The 8773-nt window shown below is 40.5% G+C and overlaps 1 protein-coding gene across 1 annotated transcript in view; it reads left to right on the top strand.

Annotated features, from left to right (window-relative positions):
- The window catches only part of trpc7b (transient receptor potential cation channel, subfamily C, member 7b), a 127829-nt gene that overhangs the window by 28778 nt on the left and 90278 nt on the right, over window positions 1-8773 (top strand). The window lies entirely within an intron of this gene.

The following is an 8773-nucleotide window of genomic DNA, read 5'->3' as shown; positions in this document are numbered from 1 at the left end:
CAGGGGGTGCGATGAAATTCCACCATTCCACTCCCTACTGCACTCAATGGCTGAGTTGCCATTGGACAAGGTACCTAACCCCACACTGCTTCAGGGACTGTAAGCAATACCCTGTAAACAACTGTTGTTTTGGGTGAGAGTGTCAGCCAAGTGTAATTTAATATACAGTAATGCAATTTAATGTATATTGTGATGTAATACAGTATAAAGCGTATGCAGACGTTAATTCAGCATACATAGGAAATGTAGCTCTGCCACTAAGTTTCTACAATCCTGTAATGGTCCTTATTTCTGACGATAACAATCACAAGATGCCCCCACCCTTGAGCAAGAGCTCATCCTGTCAATCTCTTGGAACAATCACTATGTGGTTGTGACCGGTGCAGATGATTGGATCTGTGTGTGTGTGTGTGTGTGTGTGTGTGTGTGTGTGTGTGTGTGTGTGTGTGTGTGTGTGTGTGTGTGTGTGTGTGTGTGTGTGTGTGTGTGTGTGTGTGTGTGTGTGTGTGTACAAGCAAAAAAAATGGTAAACTTATATAAATACAGACAGAATATGTACACTCAATATCAATCCACACAGAGTACAGTAGAAAGTCAAATACACACAGGCAATTAACAGTGGAGTAAAACGTCAGTGTTAAATTTTACATGTGGCCAGTGTAGTTTCAACTCTACACCTCTCAATATTTACACAATATTGAGTAAAATTAACCCTGAAAATGATATTTTTATATGAAATATTTTTGAGTGGGATGATCAAATGTTAATGTCAATGTCAACACTGTAAACCTTTCGAAATGAAGGAAAAAAATAAGGAAAATAAGGGAAAAAGTAACTCATCCATAATCCTTTGCACTAGAGTAATGTCCTGCTTACATACACCTCACTCCACGACACTTTCATCTTTTTCTTTTTTCACGCCTTATTTTTTATTTTTGCTCATCCTATGCAGTCTTTCATTACAGCAGACTCACATCATAAACAAATCAACTAAAGCCACAGATATAAATGCATGAATGTTTATACATAAGATTAGGGGTCCGATATAGATGGTACATATCATATGTGATATAAATTGACCATACTGTAAATTTTGGGTCATACCAGCATACCACGATAGATTATTGCATCACCACAATCATTAGAAAGTGTGCTGTGACGTCAGCTAACCAAATTGATAGAGCCATTTAATTCTCACAAACATTGAGGCTTTTGTCATGCTGTAATTAACATATCAAATATACCATCGCCTACTGTCTACCAAAATATGCCACAATGTAAATTGTGGGTCATATCACGCACCCTACATCTAATCAGATTGACCCACAATTCAGTGACACCTACAATACCCCACACATACAACCAACACCCTCAGAGCCCAATCCTGCGCACAAATACATATTCAGTTTATGCAACAATATACAAGAATGGAAAACCAAATAAAAGCATGTGTACTGTATGAAAACAAAATGAAATCACAAAAAAGTTACAGAGAATTGCTATATCAAATAAAATGTGGGACAGAATACTATCTTGTGTATATTGCTGTCCTCTGTATTGCTTTACATGTGTTACATGTATATTGATGCATTCTCTGCCTCCCCATGTTAAATGTTTGTATTTTGCCATCTATGTCCCCTTTTGTACTTCATGAAATGAAGGATGAAAGAAATGTATTGTACATTTTAAATTCCTCTTATTATTTGAGTATGCTATGATACATGGAGACAGCTGTGGCCCACAGTTAACCACTGAAAGGTGTTAGGGTCTTTTCTAAACTATTTTGATTTTCTTTGCTTGACAAATAAAGCATGAATTATTATTTTTTTCACATTCAGACTGGACTTGGCTCATTTTCTGTGAGGAACATGCATCTGAAAAAATATGGTGCCCTTATATTTCTCTCTCTGAATATCTCACCCTCAAAAACACATTATACACACTGAAATTCCCAAACAGGATGAAGAGAACATAGGGGTGAAAAGAAGCTATGCGTTCTTTTTTAATGATTTTTCTATAAGCCTGGGTCCAAAGGAACTGACCACCTGTAACAAAAACACAAACACCTTGCAAGTGTTAAAGAGATGGGCTTCAGATCAGATCGTTGCAGGTTCAAATCCTACCCTTCCGCTCCCTACCGCAGTCTGCAATCCATGGCTGAGTTGTAACCTCATACTTCTCCAAGAACGGCAATACCCTGTAAACAACTGTAAGTTGCTTTGGTTAAAATTCTCAGCTAAGTGTAATATGATTTAATGTCATGTAATGTAAATGTTATGTAGAAGTTAACCCTTCTGTTGTGTTCGTCATTTTTGACCCGTTTTCAAGTTTAAGTGTAAAAAAACACACACTTTCCTTTATTGTCCTGGAATGAGGCTTCATCTAATCCTCAGTCACAATCATTTCAACACAAAAAAATATGTTTTATCATTTTAGTAAATTTTAAAGGTCTAAAAAAAAAAGTTACATCTGTGGTGTTCGGGTCAAAATTGACCCGGGATAGATTTTTGGTTGTTGTATGCATTTCTGAAGAGCTGTTGGTTGCCCTTTGTCCTCAATTTGGTGATTCATGGTGAGGAAAATATATTTCTTGCCTTTAAAAAAAAATGGCTAGCTTTTTCATATTACAAATCCAAGATGGCCGCCGGACAGTCCCATACACTACAATGTGTCATATCTCCTGTTGTGAAAGGAGTACAGATGTATTTCTGGTGTCTATTTATATGTTTTCATGGTCAGGGAATCCATTTCTGCATTATATCATGATCATTTTTGCACAATTATTGAAATATTTTGCACATTATTTTGTCCAAAAAACGTATCAAAAATCCATAATGGCACCCAAACATGTAGAACTGGTCTTACACTTTCCATAAAGTTGATGTGGCAATGAGATAATGGTCCAGGTTCATAGCATAGTGGATTCAGATGAATAGTGTGACTTTTTTCATGTTCATTGAGGTGTTCATTTCCTATATCTTTGCATTAGATTGGCGGAATAGCTGTGACTCTGACAGAATTGTTATTTCGTATATTTACCACACTAAAATCATATAAATATTGAAAAACACCAAGTCAACATATTTAAACATTCATTTTATGCACTGAAAAACTAATTTAGTTGACATTTGGTCTTTATCCTGCTATAAATCTCTTTGGGTTGGTTGGTCCCGAATGCCACAAATGTCACTATTGATGATATTTTCTAATATTAGAAAAAAAAAACTAATAAAAGAAATTTGGGATTTGTTTTACTCTCATATCAGCTGTAATACATGGACAACATAATCACTAATTGTATCACTTTAAGAATTATTAATAGTGAATTTATACAGGTTTTGATCATTTTGGTCATCAAAAACGATTTGCATAATGTACGATAAAAGACCTGTTGAGTCAAAAAGATGAATAAATAAAGTAGTATTTCCATGGATATGAACACATACCAAGTTAGCTATGAGATGAAAAACAATATTTGATGAGAACTAGTGTTTTTAGGTATTTTATGGCTGAATTTTGCAATCACGGGTCAAAAATGACTCGAACACCACAGGTGTATGCAGCTTTTGAACACAACACGAGGGTTAATTCAGCCTACATAAGAAATTTAGCTCTGCCACTAAGTTTCCACAGTGCTATAATGGTCCTTATCTCTGATGATAACAATCACAAGATGTCCCCACCCTTGAACAGGAGCTCATCCCGTCAATCTCTTGGAACACTCACTATGTGGTTGTGACCGGTGCAGATGATTGGTGTGTGTGTGTGTGTGTGTGTGTGTGTGTGTGTGTGTGTGTGTGTGTGTGTGTGTGTGTGTGTGTGTGTGTGTGTGTGTACACGATAAAAGAAATGGAGTTTCAATATTTCAGAGTAAACCTCTGTAAATCCAGACAGAATATGTATACTACAAGCCTATGGACTGTCAATATCAATCCACACAAAGTATTATAATACTGTGAAGAGTAAAAGTTACTGTAGAAAGTCAAATACACACAGGAAATTAACAGTGGAGCCAAACGTCAGTGTGCAATTCTGCAGGTGACTAGCGTAGTTTCAACTCTACGTCTCTTATTATTTACACAACATTGAATACAATAACCCCAAAAATGTCACACTGACCAACGAGTAAAATTAACACTATTTTAGTGGGATCAAATGTAATCTGAAATGGAGTTGATTTCAACACTGTAGCCCTTTCATGCAGATGGGATTGGTGACCTTCACCTGCACCTTCGTTGCTAGAAGGGTTAAATCATAACAGCATTGCTATGACATTACAGATTAAAACATGGTCATTATCATTTTTTTTACAAAGTATCAGAGTTATATGAGAGTTATATAAACAATGGTATTTTGTATAAATGCATGGAAATTAGCATGAAATGACTACAGATACAGTTCAAACACACAGAAAAAGTTGGAAGTTCAGATCACAGACCATCTTCGTCCACCTCCGCGACATCATTGAGGTCGTCATCTGCCCTCTGCAGCCCGACTCTGCCCCGACGTCCAGCGGTCGGTTCCACTTGTCTTCGTCTCAGGTTGACCCAGAAGATGGCAGCCAGTAGCCCCAGGATCACACAGCACAGCGCAGAGGCGAGCGCTGTGTAGAAAGGAGACCTCACCCCAAACGGATCCTTGTACAGCAGGCGGACGCTTCCCTCGTAACAGAGATGATCATAACGTTCATTTCCTTCTCGATTATCCTCAAGCCATCCAAACACTCTCCATGTGTACACACCGCTGTCCTCAGCCGTTAGATTGGAAAGGATCAGAGCACCATCCGAGGTGGACACAGTCACATTGCCTTGCACATCCGGAATGAGTGTAGAATACTTGGAAGTGAGCAGAAGGTGAAGCTTTGATTCCTGAGGTTTCTGACGATACAGGTATATGCCCTCAATGCCTGAAAGGTTCAGGTGTGTAGCATTCTTCAAGAGAATACTTTCACCATGAATGAACAACACCATCTGCTGAGGGTCCATTTTGGGGCAGACGTAGACTTTGTAGTTTTTGGAATATCCATAGGGATCCCAACAGCTATAATTTCCAGCATGTTGTTGCGACACAGAGGGAATGGTGAGGGAGTAGTTCCCCGTCTCTGTGCGGTTCAGTGTGTACCTCACTGATGTAAGAGGACTGTTCCAGTGATCCATCTCCCTACTCATGGTCACGCCATCACTGTTGCACAGAAGAGTCAGGCTCTCTTGTTCATAAACAAATACATATGTTGGCTGCACCCACAAAATGGTTTCTTGAACAAGTCGGTATTGTCCATCTCTGTATATCGCACAGTCAAATGTCCAACTGCCTGCAACGCCTGACAGTATGATCCGAGAATTGTTGAGATCCACCTGCAGTCTGCTCTTTAGGTGGTCCTCATGTGGCTCCAATGACCAGCTAGTATCCAGGACTGGAATTCTGTACGATTGATTTTCGCTTTGGTGGTAAAGCTGGAACAGCTCTATTCTGTCCGGCTGCTCCAGAGAAGAGTCTGGACTGCATAAGTCAACACTGCCACCATATTGGACCGTCTCCATGCGTTTATTGTGTTGATTGAAAATGACGAGTGTCAAGTGTTTTTCTTCTGAGTCAGAAAACATGTCCAAGGACTTGGCTTGATTAAGCACATAGGATCCACTGTCGTTCATGGTGGCCTTCATTGCCAAACGGAATGTACCTTTGCATCTGACTTCATAGTTGGGTGGCTTGAAGTCACTGCGTTGTTGTATGCACCGTACTAGAGTATACTTTTCATATCTCCCTCCGTGCCTTCCATATACGTCCTTCATAATCACCCACCTGATGACATTCAATTCAGTTGCGGGGTGTTCAAACTCTGTAATGAGAAGCCTCTCACCTTCAGCCCCTTTCACCATCTTTATGTGGATAGCTGAACTGTGCTGCATTCCAGGGATGAAAAACAGCAGACAAAGTGCCCTCACATACAGACCTGTCTCCATTCTGAGCGCTGTGTAATTCTGGTACGTTTTGTGCTGTCGTGTCAGTCTTCTACCAGTGAGACTGAGAGCATAGATTACATTTAAACTTTTTTTGGCACTCCTCCTGATGTATATCGTGTGTGTGTGTGTGTGTGTGTGTGTGTGTGTGTGTGTGTGTGTGTGTGTGTGTGTGTGTGTGTGTGTGTGTGTGTGTGTGTGTGTGTGTGTGTGTGCGTGTGTGCATGCCTATCTTTGCGTTTGTTGTGCAGGGCGGCTGACAGCTTTGGCCAGGCCCCGGTATAAAGTAATTTAACCCATTTTAGCCTGGAGCGACATATACGCTGCATTCAGGCTTTTGAGAGATGTTTTATTAAAAATGTGGGTATGTTACAGCTGAATGAACACACTCTAAAGCATAATGAGCTTCCCAGCTTTTAAATGCTACGTATTTCATGTTTTTATGTGCTTCAGCAGCTGAGATATTTAGATTTTAATAGACAGACAGCACCTTTTCCCAAAAAGGGCTTTGGCTAAAATGGTTTAAAAAGCCCCCCATCCAATACTTACAATGTAATGAGGACCCAGATCTGGGCCTGGGCCCAAAGCAACTGACCCCATTGCCGCCGCCGGTGTCAATATCCCCCCACAACATCGTCTCCAAAAGATTTTCCGAAATTCTTTCAAGAACTGAGCCCTGAGGAAGGTCAGTAGACCGAAAGCTTGGCCTATTATTAAAAAGAACACAAAGGGGATTTAAGTGTGCAGACATTTTTTCTTTAAATTTTACACAGTTTTTGTTTATGTTTGGCACCTTTTAAAGTGTTTATGAAACGAAAACAAATGGTCATTGCCATTAAAGCCTTGTTTTTTATGATAGCATCGATGAGACTTTGAACCCAATCATCCTGGAGGAACTTGTGAAAATGGCAACTCAAAGTGTGAATTCTGTGAAATTTGGTGTGACTAATGAGCTGGGCTGTGACATCATAGAGGGGAGTCCCTGGTTTGCTAGTATGGCGATCTGAGAAAACAACACACATTTGATGGACCCACATCTTATAAAGGAACCAAAATTCTGATACAAACATCAGCGTGTCGAAAAACCACACATCCAACCTCATGAGAAAAAAAAAAACAGCAGCACAAATCTATTTCAGAGGCACTGATACATCTGCAGAAAGTGACATGTCTGACAGGCGAAGTGACGATTGTTGACATAGCCTGACAGTTCGTTTTGTTTATGGTTACGGTTGCTAAAGGCGCTTTGCCATGACCCACAGATGACATGGCGTGTGTATTTGTTGACAAATGGGGGGCATTTTGATTCAATTGCACGATATAGTGTGATTGAAATGCATGTAGGCTACATGCAAAAATATCATCAACTAGAGAAAAAACGGAGGTATTAGGCTGTTGGAAAAACGCCCTATATAGCCTGAGTCCTCAGCATATTTTTAGCGTTTATCATTATTATTATTTTTTGTGCTCAAAGTCACAGGTGTCGCGTGTCCCTCAGCCAGACTCTGAGGATGAGGTGTGTCCAAACGTCAGCCACACGTGCACAACAATACTAAAAACAAACAATCAACGCTTCAAAGTAGGCCTACGCTATGTGCATCTCCGTTTATTCATTAAGCAGTAGCAGGACTTTTTCTAGGATTTTTTGGCATGAGGGAGCATCATGGCAGGTTACAGGGGGTGAAGGGGGGTGTTCCCCCCCATGAATGAGAAATGTATTAGGGGCGCTCAAATATATATATATATATATATAAAAATAAAAGTATGAGGGTGCACCCACGGAGGTATGAGGGTGGAGCGCCCCTATTTCCCCGTTCAGAAAAAGCCCTGAGTAGCCCAATCTGTGAGTTGGCTGTCCTCGACTGAGAGCACCACGCTGATGTGCGGATATCCTCCCAAAACCAATTTATTGACCAGTTGAATGGCAATCAATAAAAAGTGCATATTCCGAGAGCATTCGCATCGGTTTGGCATGTAATGGCATGTTACCCTTTCCTGAAAACAACATACAAAGCAGATGGACAAGGTAAAACGAGTAGCCTAAAGCAAAGCAGTGCACTCACCTGTCTTCGTGCCCGAGCAGTTACAGGGGCAGTTTCAGTCTGCACGCCGGCGATGTCAATTGTTGGAACTGCTTGAGGCAATAGCATTCTCTTCAGTCCAACCATGCCCGCGACCTCCACATTTGTGGTGAAGCACAAGGGGTGGAAATGTGCCGAACACAACAGTGACCACGAGCTTGCTTCAAAACCACGCATTGGATCCACAGAGCCCTAGCTTGATTTAGCCTTCTCCTTGTCGGCCACAGTTCCATCATTCTTCACAGAAGGGAACTTGTGCAAAGATATTCCTTCTGTCAAGTAGCCATTTTTGCAGCTGGCACCGTTCGGCCCTCCAGCAACACACTGCTTGACACTGCGCTTTGTTTTGGTACTAGCCACCATTGATCTGAACAAGGTGGAATGAGGTGAACTCACCCCTTCTATGTCACGCATATCATTTGCATAAAATTTGCATGTCACCAAAAAAACACTTTTTGGGAACCTTTTAACATGACTTTTAGGACAAAATATCACCCAGACAATATCCCATTTTATTCACAAGGCTTAGAACTTTCAGAATCTGTCCTGGAAATGGTCAAATTCCTTTACTTTGTTTTCGTTTCATAAACACTTTAATCGAGAGTGCGGTGTGATCCGGCTATACACGAAATTCTTTCAAGGAAATCGCTAACATTCAAAGAGAGAGAGAGAGAGAGCAGAGTGAGCATAGAGTGTGCAAGTGATTGCGAGAGAGAGGCCTTGTGCTAACAT

This window comes from Engraulis encrasicolus, chromosome 23 (assembly GCF_034702125.1).
Source record: "Engraulis encrasicolus isolate BLACKSEA-1 chromosome 23, IST_EnEncr_1.0, whole genome shotgun sequence".
Lineage (NCBI taxonomy): Eukaryota > Metazoa > Chordata > Actinopteri > Clupeiformes > Engraulidae > Engraulis > Engraulis encrasicolus.
Note: the sequence above shows the minus strand (reverse complement) of the source record. Positions and strands in the feature narration are given on the sequence as shown.